General features: G+C 43.1%; 1 pseudogene; it reads right to left on the minus strand.

Moving 5' to 3' along the window:
• The window catches only part of LOC119357850, a 95,940-nt pseudogene extending 77,293 nt beyond the window's left edge, over positions 1 to 18,647 (minus strand).
• Positions 18,648 to 20,078: the final 1,431 nt, after the last annotated feature.

Raw genomic sequence — 20,078 nt, forward strand, 5'->3', positions numbered from 1 at the left:
TGTTCCTGATATATATCTTACTTGGGAGTTAGAAACTGAACAACGATTTACATGTTTACAATATCCTGAGGAGAGACGTGTTCCTGCTGCTGTTTGTGCTTTCACTAGCTTTGCATTTGTTTGGTGGTCTGAACATTGTAGATTATATCCTATTCCAGCTACTTGGGCTGCTTTGAAAACTGCTATGCGTACTCGTTGGGTTCCACCATATTATCAACATGAATTACTTCAAAAATTGCAGCGCTTAAGACAAGGAAAAAATTCTGTAGAAGAATATTATCAGGAATTACAAACTGGCATGATTAGATGTGGTATTGTTGAGGAGAATGAAGCTATGCCTGCATGTTTTATGGGTGGATTAAATAGAGAGATTCAGACCATTCTAGAGTATAAGGAGTATACTAATATCACTCGTTTATTCCATCTTCCTTGTAAAGCTGAACGTGAAGTGCATGATCGACATGCATTGGCGTGAACTAACTTTTCTGCAGGTCGATCTTCTTCATGGACACCATGTGCATCCTCTATTTCCACTGCACCAGCACCTCCATCAGGTGCCACCTCCAGCTGTGATACAAGAAATCAAGCACAACCACCACTATCTGCCAAGAGCACACCTGTTGGGCCTGCACATCGTTCTTCTTCTTCCATGGCATCAACAGGGCACACAAGTGATATTATTTGTCATCGTTGTAAGGGAAGAGGACATTTTTCGAGAGAATGCAAATCTCAGCGTGTGATGATTGTTACTGAGGATGGTTGCTATGAGTCCGCTAGTGACTATGATGAGGATACTTTGGCTCTTATTACACATGAAGAATACGGTGGAGAGGATTCCGATCATGAGACGCAATACATGGCCGCTGAAGATGCTGACAGGTATGAATGTTTAGTTGCTCAACGTGTTTTGAGTGTGCAGGTTACACAAGCTGAGCAAAATCAGAGGCATAATTTGTTCCGTACAAAGGTAGTTGTGAAGGAATGTTCTGTTCGCGTCATCATAGATGGAGGGATCTGCAATAACTTGGCTAGCATGGAGATGGTGGAGAAGCTATCTCTCACCACAAGACCACATCCACATCCTTACTACATCCAATGGTTCAACAACAGCGGCAAGGTTAAGGTAACACGTACTGTTCGTGTGCATTTTAGTATCTCTACATATGTTAATTATGTTGATTGTGATGTGGTACCCATGCAAGCATGTTCCTTATTACTTGGTAGTCCATGGCAATTTGATAAAAATTCTGTACACCATGGTAGAAACAATCAGTATACTCTTGTTCATAAGGATAAAAATATTACTTTGCTTCCTATGACTCCTGATTCTATTTTGAAAGATGATATTAATAGAGCTAATAAAGAAAAACAGGAGAAAAATAAGAGTGAAAATCAGATTGTGGCAAAAGAATTTGAGCAACAAATGAAGCCTAATAATAAACCATCTAGTGTTGTTTTTGAAATTAAATTGAAAAGTGCATGCTTACTTGCCACCAAATCTGATATTGATGATCTAGATTTTAGCAAATCTGTTTGCTATGCTTTTGTGTGCAAGGAGGCATTATTTTCATTTGAGGACGTGCCTTCCTCTTTGCCTCCTGCTGTCACTAACATTTTGCAGGAGTTCGCTGATGTCTTTCCACAAGACGTGCCACCGAGATTACCACCTATTAGAGGGATTGAGCATCAAATTGACTTAATTCCCAGTGCATCATTACCCAACCGTGCACCATACCGTACCAATCCAGAGGAGACGAAGGAGATTATGCGTCAAGTACAAGAACTTCACAACAAAGGTTATATACACGAATCCCTTAGTCCCTGTGCTGTTCCTATCATTTCAGTGCCGAAAAAGGATGGTACATCGCGTATGTGCGTTGATTGTAGAGGCATTAATAATATTATTATTCGTTATCGTCATCCTATTCCTAGTCTAGATGATATGCTTGATGAATTGAGTGGCTCTACAATATTCTCCAAAGTTGATTTGCGTAGTGGATACCATCAAATTCGTATGAAATTGGGAGATGAATGGAAAACAACATTTAAAACTAAGTTTGGATTATAGGAGTGGTTAGTCATGCCTTTTGGGTTAACTAATGCACCTAGTACTTTCATGAGATTAATGAACGAAGTTTTACGTGCTTTCATTGGACGATTTGTGGTAGTTTACTTTGATGACATATTGATTTATAGCAAATCTTTGGAGGAACATTTGGAACATTTACGTGCTGTTTTTATTGCTCTACGTGATGCACGTTTGTTTGGTAACCTTGGAAAGTGCACCTTTTGCACCGACCGAGTATCTTTTCTTGGCTATGTTGTTACTCCACAGGGAATTGAAGTTGATAAAGCCAAGATTGAAGCTATTGAGAGTTGGCCGCAGCCCAAAACGGTCACACAAGTGAGGAGTTTCCTTGGCCTCGCTGGATTCTATAGGCGTTTTGTGAGAGATTTCAGCACCATTGCTGCACCTCTCAACGAGCTTACAAAGAAGGATGTGCCTTTTGTTTGGGGTACCGCACAGGAAGAAGCCTTCACGATATTGAAAGATAAGTTGACACATGCTCCTTTACTCCAACTTCCTGATTTTAATAAGACTTTTGAGCTTGAATGTGATGCTAGTGAAATTGGATTAGGAGGTGTGTTATTACAAGATGGCCAACCTGTTGCATACTTTTCTGAAAAATTGAGTGAGCCTAGTCTGAACTATTCTACTTATGATAAAGAATTATATGCTCTTGTTCGGACCTTAGAAACATGGCAACATTATTTATGGCCCAAGGAATTTGTTATACATTCTGATCATGAATCTTTGAAACACATTAAAAGTCAAGCAAAACTGAACTGTAGACATGCTAAATGGGTTGAATTCATTGAGACTTTCCCTTATGTCATTAAACACAAGAAGAGTAAAGAAAATGTTATTGTTGATGCATTGTCTCGTCGTTATACTATGCTTTCACAACTTGACTTTAAAATATTTGGTTTGGAGACCATCAAAGATCAATATGTGCATGATGCTGAATTTAAAGATAAATTGCAGAATTGTAAGGAAGGGAGAACTTGGAACAAGTTCGTTCTTAACGATGGATTTGTGTTTCGTGCTAACAAGCTATGCATTCCAGCTAGCTCCGTTCGTCTTTTGTTGTTGCAGGAGGCGCATGGAGGAGGATTAATGGGACACTTTGGCGTCAAGAAGACGGAGGATATACTTGCTACACATTTCTTTTGTCCAAAGATGAGACGGGATGTTGAGCATTTTGTTGCTCGTTGCACTACATGTCAAAAAGCTAAGTCACGACTCAATCCTCAGTGTTTATATATGCCTTTGCCTGTACCTAGTGTTCCTTGGGAGGATATATCTATGGACTTTGTTTTAGGTTTACCTCAAACAAAGAAGGGGAGGGATAGAATATTTGTTGTCGTGGATAGGTTCTCGAAAATGGCACACTTTATACCATGTCATAAAAGCGATGATGCTGTTAATGTTGCTGATTTGTTCTTTCGTGAAATTATTCGCTTGCATGGTGTGCCAAATACTATTGTTTCAGATCGTGATACTAAATTTCTTAGCCACTTTTGGAGATGTTTATGGGCTAAGTTGGGGACTAAACTGCTTTTTAGTACTACTTGTCACCCCCAAACTGATGGACAAACTGAAGTATTCAATAGAACATTGTCTACCATGCTTAGGGCTGTTTTGAAGAATAACAAGAAAATGTGGGAAGAATGCTTGCCTCATATTGAATTTGCTTATAATCATTCATTGCATTCTACTACTAAGATGTGCCCTTTTGAAATTGTGTATGGTTTCCTACCTCGTGCACCTATTGATTTGTTGCCCCTTCCATCTTCGGAGAAGGTTAATTTTGATGCTAAAGAACGTGCTGAATTGATTTTAAAAATGCATGAGTTAACTAAGGAAAACATTGAGCATATGAATGCTAAATATAAACTTGCTGGAGATAAGGGTAGAAAACATGTTGTGTTTGCACCTGGAGATCTTGTTTGGTTACATTTGCATAAGGATAGATTTCCTAATTTGCGCAAATCAAAGCTAATGCCACGTGCTGATGGTCCTTTTAAGGTGTTAGAGAAAATAAATGATAATGCATATAAACTTGAGCTGCCTGCAGATTTTGGGGTTAGTCCCACTTTTAACATTGCAGATTTGAAGCCTTATTTGGGTGAGGACAATGAAGTTTCGTCGAGGACGACTTCATTTCAAGAAGGGGAGGATGATGAGGACATCAATACCATTGTTACACCCACAGCCCCTGCTCCTATACATACTGGACCAATTACTAGAGCTCGCACACGCCAATTGAATTATTAGGTACTTTCGTTTCTTGGTGACAATTCTAATGTTCATGAGAATATGATGCTGCCTAAATTGGATACATTTGTTTTGCTTACAAATGAAGGGCCTAACTTGGACAAGAAAGATGAACCTTGGAGCAAGTTCAAGCATGGAGATGATGGCATGTGCAAGGGGATCAAGAACGGAGTTACAAGTGATGATTTCAGGACTTTGAAGCCACCATAAGGAGTGCATGAAGCCTTGGACAAAATATACAAGATGTCACTTCATAAATTTCGTCCAGAGGCTATTTTAGGTGCTGCATCACCTTATTATTGGGCCAGGCCCATGTATTTAGGCTATTTTTAGAGTCCACATATGTGGGGAAACAAGAGTTAGGTTTGGTTTCGGACCCCTCCTCCAAGGGCCACAAATTACCCCCTCTTCCTCCATATATACAGGCCTTAGGGCGTCGTTTAGACTTTGAGTTTTGTTTAGATTAAAAGTTTGCCATAGCTGCAACTTCGCGTACTTCGTTTATGTCCAGCGACCAGACCAAGACGTCACAGAACCCCACCTTCATTAATAAAGCTTTCCTCTTTTATTCGCAATATCCAGATTGCAATCTCAGTTTCTTGCTTGTTCTTCGTTTGCTCGCAGGAAATAGACCCTCGTGGTCAGGTTGATTGTGCTCCGGCGTGGTCGATAACCCTCAGAAGTTGGTTTAGCGATTGCTAAGGCATCGTCGTCTTTGCACGTTCGTAGTCGGATCGTCAAAGTTAACTCCCAGAGAAAACGATATCTATCTCATCGAAACATCGGGACACCTTCGCCTCTATTAGTGTGCAAACTTGGGTATCCAATGTAGTCCTTGATATCCCATTTACGCACTATGGTATATACTTGTTGACTCATGCAAAAGAATTAACTGAGTGTCATTGTATTCTGCAAGAAACATTAATTAGGTGAATGCACCGTCCACTATTTCAGTGACGGTTAAATGTATACCACTAGAGTTGATTGAGGGACTAATTAACAGGGTATAATCAAGGTTGGACAGATCTCTTCGAGGCACAATCTATATTTCACAGCATGTGTAACCTTACATGATATGTTCTATTTATCTTTAGTACATCCAACCCTGCTTGCAATCAAATTCACTTTTTGTAGGACTAAACTTTATTGATGAAAAATATCAGAGCCGTCCGTCGTGTCTCCTTAAAAGAAGAGTAAAATGTTAGAATCTTTCTTATGAGTGCACATCCTTTTGCTCGTGGTGCATGTGCTATAGGATTGTACCAAATTATTTGTTCGACATGAATCACTAAAAACATTGTAGCATAAAGATATTATTTCATGAATATAATACAATGACTGATGCAGATGCATTTATACATCTTTGCTTGGATTTAACTATCATCTTTGCCAAAGACATGGAAAGCCATCAATCAGTTTTTGTACTTTGGTAGCTTTCACACGTCCATAGTACAATTTATGTGAGCCTTTTGCATTATTCTGATCACGTTGTCATGAGTTGAACCTATACTGGGGGAATAATTGACATTTTGCCTGAGATATCAATATACCAATTTTTGTGTGTGGGAATTTTGACAACATCATACTCATATCCTTATGTACTGCAAGATACCAATGGAGGAGCCAAACACTGTATGAGCTTTGACAAATGGAACCTGCCTACAATGCGGTCGCAAGGGGGTGGCGGGTTAATGGGCGGCCGTGTCGTGTGAGTTGGTCAAGTCTGAGGTCGCAAGCTAATAGATCCATGGCTGTCAAGTGCATCTTCAACCTCCACACAATTAGTGATATTTGATTGTGTTAAGAGGATTAGTGATAGAGAAAAATCATTAGGATAATAAAAAGTGTTAGGCTATTTTTCTTTGTATATGTGACTATAATTTTGAGGTATGAGGGTTCATAACTATCAGCTCTCTCACTCAATGCTAAAATAAGAAAAATAAGAGGACTATAACACTACATATTGTTTGGGGAAATTGCCGAATTTGTCAAAACTTTGAGGATGGAGTGGATGTCAAATGCATCTAAATTTGGGATGATAGGAATGCCTATGGCAATTTGGGGAACTTGGAGAAAAGATATGAAAATTTCGAGTTGGGTGGCAATGTAGATCTGAAGCCAAGTAGCTTGTGATATACTCCCTCCTTTTTCGATTTATAGGGCCCATCTTTTTTTCTAGTTTAAAGGGCCTATTTCTATCCTATGTTTAGATTCCAGAACATATTAAATTTTTTGCATGCAAGGATTAAAAATAACTCACCAATGCATGTAATGTTCCCACTCATTTAGTGGCCACAAATGCATATGTCGTAGTTGATGCAAATTAATGCATCTATTCAATTGGGTTAGTGTTGCAAATTGCAAAATCATTCCACCATTCACCATTTTCCTTGTTTGAGGAGATTTTTTAGTTGGGCATTTTAAATCGGGATGGAGGGAGTATTCATTTCATAGTCCATGGATTAGAGATGATCGGACTGACCACACCAATTTGGTATATTAATAGAAAACACTAGACATATTTCAAGCTGGGTGACAACATAGCGAAGCAATAACACGATGACCAAAGTGTTGAAGTTGAAGGCGTCATGATAGATCCATGTGTTGGCGCGTGCCAATGTACATGAAATTTGTTTTTTATTTTATGCTCTGGTGGAACGATAAAGAATTGGTTCGTCTGGTTTCCATGGAGAATATTCTCTGTTATACATTTTAAGACCATTGAAGTGAAGTATTTGTGCTAACTACATATATTGTTTGTGCGGGGTGGGTATGAGTTGAGGCAAAAAAAATTATTATACTTACTCAAATATCGTGCGATGAAGCTAAAGACAACATTCCATACATTATGCGGGAATTTCTTAAGTGCATCAAGTAGATCTTAATTTGTGATAGTCGCTGTATAAGTATACATCGTCAAATTGTCTTTTTTTATCGTTTTACATTACAAATTAAGTGAACTTCAGTTATTACTTGATTGTGCCCATGTTATCTATTCTCTACATGTGAAATTTAACATGCATTATGTTTATATAATTCCAAGAACATATTTGAAAAGCTCATGGCAACGCACGAGCATTCTACAAGTAAAACATTAAAGAGGAGTTGCAGAGATGTTTATATTGCAAAAATATTTGTATTTTAGTGAAATTTGGTTGTATGCAATAAGAATATTTGAATAATAACATGATAATTAAAATGAAAAGTACATATGATCTATTATCTGTATTTATACCTAGTAGTAAAAGAAATTGATATATTTTTGGTCGACTACGAACCAATATTTAGTTGGATGGTTTGGTGGATAGTGGTATCCCTAGCTCAACAGGGTTCAAGTCCTTGTGCTCGTATATATTTCTTGAATTATTTCAGGATTTCTAGCAATACACGTTTAGTGGGAGGAGATGTTCCCATCGACTATGAGGCGCCTTTGATGACTTTGTCAATCTCAGTCTCTCACAGGTGCTCCTTTCTACTATTAAAGTAGAATCAAATTTCATGATGGTTCGACCTCCCCAACCCCTCTCCTCTCGTGCTTCTTCCACACGCTAAAAAAATAAAATGATCGCGGCCATCTCACCCACCCACCTTCAAGGATTCTCCTTCCTGGCGCTCAGATAGGCCGAGGAACACAGGGCATCGAGATTGGCTCCTTCGACACCACGACTATGTGCACCCACTCGCACTCCTCCGACATCATGACAACGAACATCCACTCACGCTCCTTCGATACCAGGAAGTGCACCCCATACTCATCTGCCTTCCGTGCGCCGTTGATAACCCACAAGTATAGGGGATCGCAACAGTTTTTGAGGGTAGAGTATTCAATCCAAATTTATTGATTCGACACAAGGGGAGCCAAAGAATGTTTCCAAGTATTAGCAGCTGAGTTGTCAATTCAACCACACCTAGAGATTAATTATCTGCAGCAAAGTAATATGATAGTTTTGATAGTAGTAGCAACAACAATAGTAAAGGTAACGGTGATAGCAATGATTTTGTAGCAAGTGTAACAGTAACAATAGCCGTAGTAACTTAGCAAGAACAATATAAGAGAAATTCGTAGGCATTGGATCGGTGGATTTGTTGGATGATATTCATCATATGACAGTCATAACCTAGGGCGATATAAAACTAGCTCCAGTTCATAAATATAATGTAGGCATGTATTCCGTAAATAGTCATACGTGCTTATGGAAAGAACTTGCATGACATCTTTTGTCCTACCCTCCCATGGCAGCGGGGTCCATATGGAAACTAAGGGATATTAAGGCCTTCTTTTAATAAAGAACCAGAACAAAGCATTAACACATAGTGAATACATGAACTCCTAAAACTACGGTCATCACCGGAAAGTATCACAAATACTATCACTCCGGGGTTTACGAATCATAACACGTAATAGGTGAATATAACTTGCAAAATCGGATCTAGAACATAGATATAATTGTGATACATAAATAGTTCAGATATGAAATCATGGCACCTGGGCCCAAAGTGACAAGCATTAGGCATGACAAAGTCATATCAACATCAACCTCAGAACATAGTGGATACCAGGGATCAAGCCCTAACAAAACTAACTTGATTACATGATGAATCTCGTCCAACTCCTCACCGACTAGCAAGCCTACAAAGGAATTACTCACTCCCGATGGGGAGCATCATGGAATTGGCGATGATGGAGGGTTGGTGATGATGAAGATCGAAGATCCCCCTCTCTAGAGCCCAAAATGAGTCCAGATCTGGCCTCCCGATGAAGAACAGGAGGTGGCAGCAGCTCCATATTGTAAAACGAGATAATTCTTCCTCCCTGATTTTTTCTTCTAAAAAATAGGTATTTATGGAGTTGGAATCAGGGTCTGTGGGGCCACCAGGTGGGCACAACCCACCTGGGAGCGCCTGAGAGGGGAGGGGGCACCCTGGTGGGCTGTGCTCACCCAGGGGTCCCCTCCGGTGGTTTTTGGCTCCAATATTTTTCTTTTATTCTGAAATAATTTTCCAAAAAGTGTTGTTCCAATCGAAGAACTTTTATTTCTACACAAAACAACACCATGGTAGTGCTGCTGAAAACAGCATCAATCTGGGTTAGTTTCATTCAAATCATGCAAATTAGAGTCCAAAACAAGAGGAAAAGCATTAGGAAAAGTACATACGATGGAGACGTATCAACCTCCCAAGCTTAAACCTTTGCTTGTCCTCAAATAATTCAGTTGATAAACATAAAATTGAAAAAGAAAGAGTTTTACGAACTCTTTTGCTCTTGTTTACACAAATAAGATTAAATAGCGCCCAGGGTTTTAGCAAAGATCATAACTAACCATGTCAACAATAACTCTTAAAAACTATATTAACTCATATCAATGACATAATCAACTAGTGAGCAATAATAAAATATCTCAAATGACAACACCTTGTAAAAACAATCATGATATAATATGAAAACAGTGGTATCTCACTAGCCCTTTATGAGACCGCAAAACATAAATACAGAGCACCTCCAAAGTTCAAGCAACGACTAAACATTGCAATTCATGGTAGAAAAGATCCAGTCATGATGCATCCAACATTAACTATACACAATGGACGAGGATGACAATATGATGTAGGGTGGAACCCTAATCGGCCGATCTTTCACGAAAGGAGCGGATCCCGCGAAGAACACGAAGAACACGAGGAGGGAAATGAGGGAAAACACAAGAGGAACACTCAAACTAACAGGAATAAGTCACACATGTGCTAGATCCTCGAGTACATAAGAAAAGATACACGATCCACAGACAACTAAGGACGATACAAGGGTAGCCGGTCTTCTCCGTGAGGAGGTCTTGAGTTCTTTCCTAAAAGGGGTCTTGAATCCCCTTGGAGGATCTTCTCCGGTGGAGGCTCGAATCTCCGTGGAGAAGGTAACCAAGTGGATGAGCAAAGCTCTCACACAAACATGAGCTAAACCTTTGCTAACCCTAGAAAGTTGGACGAGGTGGAGTATATATAGTCTAGGGGATAAGGGGTACACGGGCCTCGGCCCTTCACTGTGCGCAGACAGGGGAGGCCGGACGTCCGGGCGTCGGGCCGGATGTCCAGGCTTTCACGCGATGCCGGATGTCCGGGCTGGAGCGGTGGGCTTTGTTGCTCTCGGGTTCGGAGGGGTCCAGATTTCTGGGCTGGTGGCCGGATATCCAGGGGCTCGGGAAAGACCGGATGTCCGGGCTGGCGAGGCTGGATGTCCGGGGCCTATAGCTTCTGGCGGCTGCGCGGCTGTGGTGGGAGGAGCTCCAGGGGCCGGTCGTCCGGGGTCACGGCTGGATGTCCGGGGCCTGGGAGGTGTACTTGACTCCTTCCGATGGTTCTCTTCATCCGTGAACTTGTGGACTTGTACATCTTCATGTTCATCCTCAGGAGGGTCCTCTTTGTACCTAATCATGCACAACAACTCGGACTTAGGTAGTAGCCATGTATCATGCATATAAAGTGGAAGTTCGGAGAGGAGTGAGTTCACCTTATCTTCGATAGCCTTGGCTCGGGCTCTTGTCATTGGTCCAAGTGGTGTCATTGGAGGTGTAGGTGCGTCCATGGGGATGATCATGGGATGCTCCGCATCATCTCCCCTCCCTTGGGGAAGATCCGTCCTCGGATCGAAATCCTCATCACCATGGTAGGGCAAGAGATCTTTGATGTTGAAGATGTCGCTCACGGAGTACTTGTCACGTGGGATGTCGATCTTGTAAGCATTGTCGTTGTAGTGTGCAAGCACCTTGAATGGTCCATCCGCTCGTGGTCGAAGCTTGGACTTGCTTTCTTGTGGAAAGCGGTCCTTGCGAAGGTGTAGCCAAACGAGATCACCAATGTTGAACATCATGGGGTGCTTGTTGATGTTGTGCTTGGTCGCAAGTCATTGTACTTGGTGCTCGATAGTATGTCTTGTATCTTCATGCACCTTATTGAAAAGAGTCACACGTGCACTTGCGTCCAAATTGATGTGCTCTTGGAGTGGTAAAGGGAGAATATCCAGTGGCAACAAAGGGTTGAACCCGTAGACGACCTCGAAGGGGGACTTGCCGGTTGTTGAGTGTCTTGCTCGGTTGTAGGAGAACTCGGCGATAGGTAGGCACTCCTCCCACTCCTTGATGTTCTTCTTGATTAGTACTCAAAGTAGAGCGGAGAGTGTGCGGTTGGTAACTTCCGTCTGGCCGTCGGTTTGTGGATGATATGCCGTAGAGAAGAGTAGCTTGATTCCGAGCTTGGCGCATAGGGTCTTCCAAAAGTAGCTAAGGAACTTGACATCGCGGTCCGAGACGATAGTCTTTGGCACTCCACGTAGGTGCAATATTTCCCTACAAAAGAGATTAGCAACATGTGAAGCATCGTCTATCTTGTTGCAAGGAATAAAATGTGCCATTTTTGAGAAACGGTCCACAACGAAAAATACGGAATCCTTCCCATTTCGAGTCCTTGGCAAACCAAGTACAAAGTCCATGCTAATGTCTTCCCATGGTTGATATGGAATTGGTAGGGGCATATAAAGGCCGTGGGATTGAGCTTTGGACTTAGCTTTGCGACATGTAGAGCATCGGTTGGTGAAGCGGTTGACGTCGCGAAACATCTTGGGCCAAAAGTAGTTCTTCGAGAGCGTGGCGAACATCTTGTCTCGTCCAAAATGTCCCATTAAGCCTCCTCCATGAGATTCCTGCAAAAGCAACAAACGAAGAGAAGACTCGAGGATGCAAAGTTTGTTAGCTCTCATAAGATACCCATCTTTGATGTAATAGCATTCCCAAAAGTTGTGCGACAAACACTTGGCATATGGAGTAGCAAAAGTAGGATCATGCTCGTACAGGTCTTTGATATGCTTAAAACCAATGATATCCAATTCAAGTTGAGTGACAAGCATGGATATGGGAGAAAGGGCATCCGCTCTAATGTTTTCCTTACCCTTAATGTACTTGATGACATAAGGAAAAGACTCAATAAAATCACTCCACTTAGCATGACGCTTGTTCAACTTGGTTTGGCCCTTAAGATACTTGAGAGTCTCATGATCGGTATGAATGATAAACTCATGGGGACGAAGGTAATGTTCCCATTCATGCAAGACGCTCACTAAAGCATAGAGCTCTTTGCCATAGATGGAGTAATTGAGTTGCGCGCCGGAGAGTTTCTCACTAAAGTAAGCTATGGGGCGCTTCTCTTGCGTTAACACACCTCCTATGCCATTACCACTAGCATCGCAATGAATCTCAAAGGGTTTGTCAAAGTTGGGTAAAGCAAGCACGGGAGCATGAGTAAGCAAGTTCTTGAGCTCATTGAAAGCGGTATCTTGGGATGGTCCCCAAACAAAAGGCGCATCTTCTTGCTCAAAGCATGTAAAGGCGAAGCAATGGTGCTAAAATCCTTCACGAAGCGATGATAGAAGCCCGCAAGGCCAAGAAAGCTACGCACTTGTTGCAAATTGGTTGGTTGTGGCCAAGTCTTAATAGCATTGATCTTGGACTCATCAACATGAACACACTTAGAGGAAACAACAAAACCTAAGAAAATGAGCTTGTCAACGCCAAAAAGGCATTTCTCCATATTAGCATAGAGATGCTCCTTTCGAAGAGTTTGCAAAACGGTTCTAACATGGGTGACATGCTCTTTGAGAGACTTGCTAAAAACAAGGATATCATCAAAGTAGACCACAACAAATATACCAATGTAAGGGCGAAATACATGATTCATAAGACGCATAAAGGTACCCGGTGCTTCTGAGAGACCCATAGGCATGACTAACCATTCATACAAGCCAAACTTGGTTTTGAAAGAGGTTTTCCATTCATCACCCTCTTGTATGCAGATTTGATAGTAACCACTCTTAAGATCAATTTTTGAAAAGATAGTGGCACCACTAAGTTCATCGAGCATGTCGTTAAGGCGTGGAATGGTATACCTATAGCGAATGGTGATAGCATTGATAGGTCTACAATCGGAGCACATGCGAAAGCTACCATCTCGTTTTGGCACAAGAATGACCAGGACGGCACAAGGGCTCAAACTTTCACGTACATGTCCATGATCTATAAGATGCTTTACTTGCCTTTGTATTTTTTGGTCTCTTTGGGGTTGACGCGGTAGGGAACTTTGTTTGGAAGCGGTGCTCCAGGGATGAGGTCGATGCGGTGCTCAATCCCTCGTAGTGGAGGTAGTCCCGGAGGTAGCTCGTCGGGGAAAACATCATGAAATTCCTGCAAAAGAGAAGACAACACTAGAGGAAGAGTGTGAGAAGTGTTAGTTTATGGTGCATTGTCCTTGCACACGAGGACGTAGTGTAGGACACTAGATGGGTTCTCACACACTCCTCTTATCTCACTTTTGGTGGCAAATAGGACTAGGTTTTTCTTTGCGCTCATCGTGGAGGTGTTCGATTTGGGCTTGTGGCGCTCACTCTCTTTTTGGTGGCTCGCTCTCTCACTATTATCTCCATGATGGGTGGCTTGCTTATCGGCAACAACTTGGCTTGGAGACATGGGATGAAGTATATATTCCTTGCCCTTCATCTTGAAGATGTAGTGGTTCGTTCGGCCGTTGTGGATGACTCATCTATCAAATTGCCGTGGGCGTCCAAGGAGAAGATGGCAAGCGGTCATTGGAACGACGTCGCACTCCAAGGTTTCTTCGTAGGCGCCAATTTTGAAGGAGATTTGTACTCGGTGCGCGACTTGGATGGTACCGAAGTCGCTAAGCCATTGAACTTTGTATGGATGTGGATGCTTCGTCTTGGGAAATTGGAGCTTGGAGCAAAGTTCTTCACTTGCTAGATTATGACAACTTCCTCCATCAATGATGACCTTGACGGATCGTCCATTGATGCCGGCCTTGGTGTGGAATATGTGGCATCTTTGATCTTTTTCTTGGTGATGTTGGAGAGTCAGGACCTTGGAGACAACAAGGGCGGGACTTGAATCTTCATCGCAAAAGACTTGTTCCTCTTCATTGTTCACTTGTCGGTGCATGGCGACTTGCTCAAGAGCATCCATTTCTCCTTCACTCATGGAGTCATAGGTGCCGTCGTCGTTGAGGATCATGGTCCGCTTGTTGGTGCACTCATAGGACTTGTGGCCTCGGCCTCCGCAAGTGAAACACTTGAAGGAACTTGTCTTGACGGTCTCATCGGTTGGGGTTGATGATGATGAAGCTCTCGGCTTGAAGTTGCTCGTAGTAGGATGACTTGGAGTTGACAAAGCTTTCTTGGAACTCGAGTTGTCGATGTTGCTTGTAGAAGGCTTGGTAGACGTTGTTGGAGTCGTTGAAGCTTGGGTGTTGGAGAAGCCGAATGACTTGGATGAGAACTTGGCATACTTGAAATCATCTTGCACTTGGCATTCCGCTTTGGTAGCTTGATGCACTAGCTCGATGAGGTTCGAGTATGGTTGGAAGTCGGCGATCTTTTTTATGGGATGGTTGAGTCCATTCAAGAAACGTGCCATAGTTTGCTCATCATCTTCCGTGACATTGGCTCGTATCATTGCAATCTCCATCTCCTTGTAGTACTCTTCAACGCTCTTGGTTCCTTGCTTGAGTAGTTGGAGCTTCTTGAAGAGGTCGCGGTTGTAGTAGGTAGGCACAAAGCATGCTCTCATGACATCCTTCATTTGCGCCCAAGTAGTGATGGGTGGTTCACCTCTTGCCTCTCGGCGCTTGATAACTTGTTCCTACCAAATGAGGACATAGTCTTGGAACTCAAGGGATGCCATTGCGATCTTCTTCTCTTCTTCATAGTTGTGCAAACGGAAGATTTTGTTGACCTTCAATGCCCATGAAAGGTACTCTTTGGGATCGTTGCTTCCATTGAACTTGGGCATGGTGAACTTGAGCTTTTCGTAGCGTTGTTCTTCATTGTGTTGGGGTCGGGGATGATGACGCCCATGTTGTTGATGATTGTTCAACTTGTGGTGCTCTTTGGCGCGGAGGGTTGTCAACCTCATGTTGCTCTTGTCGTGGATGATCTCCATTATCTTCATGCTCTTGATGAACTTGTTGTTCTTGACGTGCTTGTAGAGGAGCTTGTCGAGCTCGAGGAGGAACTTGACGATGCACGCGAGCTTGATAAATCCTCTCGCGAACTTCTTCACGAAGTGCGTCTACGTGTTCACGAGCTTGTCAGCCTCTGTTGGCTACAGCTCGACTTGAATCATGTAGATCTTGTTGCGCCTCAAGTGCTTGAGCTTCACGGAGTTCTTCTTCTTGGCGTTGTGCCTAGGCATCTTGTGCAACTTGGTGTGGACGCGCTCGCTCTTCCTCTTCATGTTGGCGTTGTCGTTGTCGTTCTCGTGCTAGCGCAAAGGCCTCTTGGTTTTGACATCGTCGGTGCTCTTGAGAGTCAGTGTCGCGTAGAGGATTGAGGCTTGTTTGATGCTCGTTGCGCGCGGTGCGGCGAAGAGTGTTCGATGTCGGTGTACTTGAGCCGGAGAGGGTGAAGTCGGATTGGTGACTTGAACGGCTCCTTCTTGAAGTGGAAGAAGAGCGGTTGAGCAACAAAGCATGAATCTCGTCCATTCTTGCGTCATTTTCTTGCTTGTGATCGTCGAGCTTGTTGTCGAAGTAGTCCCTTGTACGTTGCTCAGAGAGTCGCAAGTCGGTGGCGAGGTTGTCGATGCGTTCACTCATAGCTTGTTGCTCTTGATGCAAAGCATGTTGTGCACCAAAGAGGTGACTCTTGGTGACGAAGGAGTTCATGTCGTCGTCTTGCTCCATGAAGAGTGGGTTGGTAGAAGTACTTGGCCTATCCATCATTCCAAGACAAATGTGAGTGGTAGAAAGAGAAGAACGAATACCAAATGTACCTTGACCAAAGTTGAAAGTGGATCGATGATCACTCCATTGTAGGACAAGGAAATAGCACAATTGGTACTAGCTCTTGTCGGTTTCTCACACCTACACAAGTAAAAGCTTATGGTGGATCTTGGTTAGGATGGTGGCACAAAATTTGATGCAATTGTAAGTGAGCTTCAATAATATTGGAAAAGATTCGCAAGATGCAATGTAACAAGTAGACCAAGCATATAAGGTACAAGGAAACACACACGCAAAAGATAAGTGGGGTTGGGAACAAAGGATGAGCCAAAATGTGGAATCGACAAAAATGCTCTTGGTGCACAACACTAGAGAGACGCTAGCATGATTGCACAATAGGCGGATACAAAGAACTTGTGCACAACCTACTTAGCAAAAATGCAACGACTTCTATCCCAAGTATGCTCTATGCAAGGTGTTTCGATGATATGATCCAAGATGATCTAGTATGACAATCTTAATGTTGTATGATGCTATGGTTCTTTCTTAAAAGCTCTTTGCTTATCTTTCCTTTTGCTTAAAAGCTTGTTTGGCTCTTTGATGTTTGAGCTCCTTTCTCATGCAATGCTTGACGAACCAAGATAGCAATTGTGTATGCGGTGACAACTTTGTGACACAAGAGATGATACCAATATAGGCGACAATGATGTATGTATTCTATGGGAAGTATGATCACTAATGTGCACAAGGCTCGTTGCCGGCAATACTCAATCCATTTTTCTTATCAATCCATTTTTCTTGAATGTTAAAACATGTAGAAAGAACATATTGCAGGGCCATAGATGGAACAAAAATACTTAAAGCCCTGTATAGGATCTGCTTCCTCCATGTTGCCATAAATCTGCATGCATGGAAAAACATATATCAAGTCTACATACAGCTAAATAGGGGCTGCCGGGTCAGGATATTTTTATAATCTGCCGGGTCAGGATCAAAGCTCTTGCAGGCCAAGACCTGTGTGTGGGCTTCGGTCGACGTAGCCCTTGTATGCGGGGTGGAAGCCGCCCTCGTCTTCATTATGGTGCACCGCTGCTGCGCCGTTCCCAACATCGGTAGCGCCTGCTGCTCCATCGTGCCTCCTCGTCCCCGCCGCCTGGCCCGAAGCACGCGAGAATGATTCCTGTCCAGCGTCGCGTCCGATCCATGGCTAAGGTCAGTGTCGCTAAAAGAGCGTCCCCCCAGGACGAAAAAATGGTAGCTCGGGACCCTAGTGGCTGGTCTGATTCCGGTGAAATGACAGGAACCAACCTCCCAACAACACGCGCGAAGCTACCTTTGCTGGAACGAAGATTGAGAAGGGAAAGGAGGAGTAGGCACCGTAGATGCCACCTCGACCATGCAGGCACCACACCAGCGATTGGAAATTCAGAACACCAAGCAGAAGGTGGGATTTTTACCGACCTTCTTTTGATGCGGTTGTGAATGAGGAAGGAGAAGACGTGTGGTGTGAGGCAACAAGCGTTGGGTCCAGTATGGAGATCCCACGAGGGGCGATTTGTAGTATGAAAAGTGTAGAAGACTCTCGGTTATCCCATCAGTTTCTTTCTCATAATCAAGTTCACATTTAAGTTTCTGCATCTTCTGCGGTCTGGTCTCTGGTGGAGGAGGCGAACTAAGGCGACAAGGCGGTAGTTCTTTTAACCGATGAAGATGAATAGGTACATGGGAAAATTGATTACCCAGGTCAGTTGCGGAGGCGTAGGAAGGTCATGAGATGGCACCTGCAAAAATGAACCAGGAGACGAAACAGAAAGTTGGAGACGTATAATATAATAGCATATTATATAAAAGAGCATATTAAAGCCCACTAAACACCCAAAACATATAATATAATAGCATGGAACAATCAAAAATTATAGATACGCTGGAGACGTATCACCATGCCCCGGTCGAGCTCGAGCTCAAGCTTGGGGTAGCCTCTTCGACCGTGTCCAACCTCTCCTGCCATCGTGGGAGGATATGCCAAGTCCCCCTACGCCTCCTTCCACGACGCACACGATGCCACGGCCTCGAGTTCGAGCTCCACGACGCTGTCTTCTTCCTCTTCTTCCCGGATAGAAACCCGCCAAGTTCAGAGCTGCCTCGCGCCGTCTCCATCGAGTCCCCGGCCTCATCTTCTTGTCCTAGGTATACTAGGTATACCCAGCTCCCTCTCTGCTCTTTCTTGGTGTCGAACGATCCCTGTAGTAGTCACTAGGTTCGTGCGTTCGCCGAGCTCTCGGTGCTTTGGCAAGAAGTTTTGTTTTTGTTGTTGTTGACCAGCTCTGGATCCGCTTGCTGCAGCTCTGCCCGTCCTTGTGTGGTTCCACGCGCGCCCATAGTGCATCACTGCTACTCGTGCACGCTCCAGAGCCTCCTGCGCCTCCACTTCACCCCGCATCCGCATGCATCGCCATGGCCCCGAGCCGAGCAACTGCCCAAGCTCGAGCGCCCCATGCATCCCCTTGTAGCTGCACCACATCACCTCCACATCCCGCATGCCCGCTGCTGCAACCCAGACCGTGCTGTCACCGTTGCTGCCGCCGACATCGTCGTCGTTTTCTTCTCTATCTTGGAGAAGAAGAAGTCAGGGCCATGGGGCTTGTTCAAGTAGAGCCGCACCCCTTCCTAGCCACAACTGCAGCAACAGCACAGTGGCTGCACCCATGTTACCTTAGGGCTTGTTTGGTTAATCCCTCCCAAAAGGGGATTGGAGAGGATTGGAGGGGATTGAGGTGGATTTTGACTTGTAGGGGATTTAATCCCTGTCAATCCCCTCCAAACCCTTCAAATGTAAAGCAACCGAACAAGGCCTTAACGAGGAGACCAGGGATCAAATCCCTGCGGGCGCATGCATAAGCCCCTGTGTATTTTTTGCATCTTCGTCTCAATGACATGAGGACTCCACCTGTCATCCCCCCAATAGCCCCTCTTTTTTCCTTTTATTTAGATCAGCGAATTTCCATTCTGTAAAGCTCCCGTTTTCCATTACGGGCCATGTCCGAATCTGGACATTCCAATTCTGGAACATTTCCATTTTTGTCCATTTCCAATTTAGGAAATATTTGACCTAATGCACTTGTGAGCATTTTTCTACAGAAACCCCTACATATTATATATGTTTTGGGGGTAGAAAAATCCAATGAATCCATTGGTGGCATCCATTTCTGCATTTGAGAAAGTTTGCACACATGCCATTTTACCTTACATTGCTATTTTGTCTTTTTTGTGCATTTAATGCCATGTATGCTATGCGGTAGTTTTGCACATGAACATGTTCTTCATCATGTCTACTTTCTGCTAATTTTATTTACATGCGATGATATGCTTTGTGTTGAATTAAACAAGCTTGCAAACATGCCTACTTGAATCTATTTTGCCATGCTATAAATTCTACTAAGTCTGGCATCTGTTTATATCATTTGCTCATGTTTGCATGAAGCTAGCATCTTTTCCATGATGTTTTAGACTAAGCTCAGTAAGGGAGTTTTATTAAGTGCATTTAGTACTAGCATGCCATTCTCAAGTTTGCCATGATAGGCTCCTGTGACATGTAGTTTACTAGCTCTAAACTTTGCAACCTGGTGGTGTTTCTGCCATGTCCAATATTTTCACCAAGTCTGTAAAAATGTGATCATTTGCAATTTTGCCATGCTGTTTTAGTCATGCTCTAGTGGTTTCTAGCAATAGCTCGGTAATCATGTTTTGTAGTGCTTGATATGTACGTCACTTCCATGCCTGTTGTTTTCATGTTTGGGTGTTGTAACATGTTTAAACTATGCATCTAAGTGGTCATGTTGCTGTTTTCAATAGATTGCATTGCATCTTGTTTGGCTTGTCATTTTCAAACCGTGCATCCGTTTCCGGTGATCTTTATATCAATTTCAACTGAAATCGATCAATCTATCCAGTGTCATGCTTGGGTTACCAA

Source organism: Triticum dicoccoides, chromosome 2A (genome assembly GCF_002162155.2).
Source record: "Triticum dicoccoides isolate Atlit2015 ecotype Zavitan chromosome 2A, WEW_v2.0, whole genome shotgun sequence".
Classification (NCBI taxonomy): Eukaryota; Viridiplantae; Streptophyta; class Magnoliopsida; order Poales; family Poaceae; genus Triticum; species Triticum dicoccoides.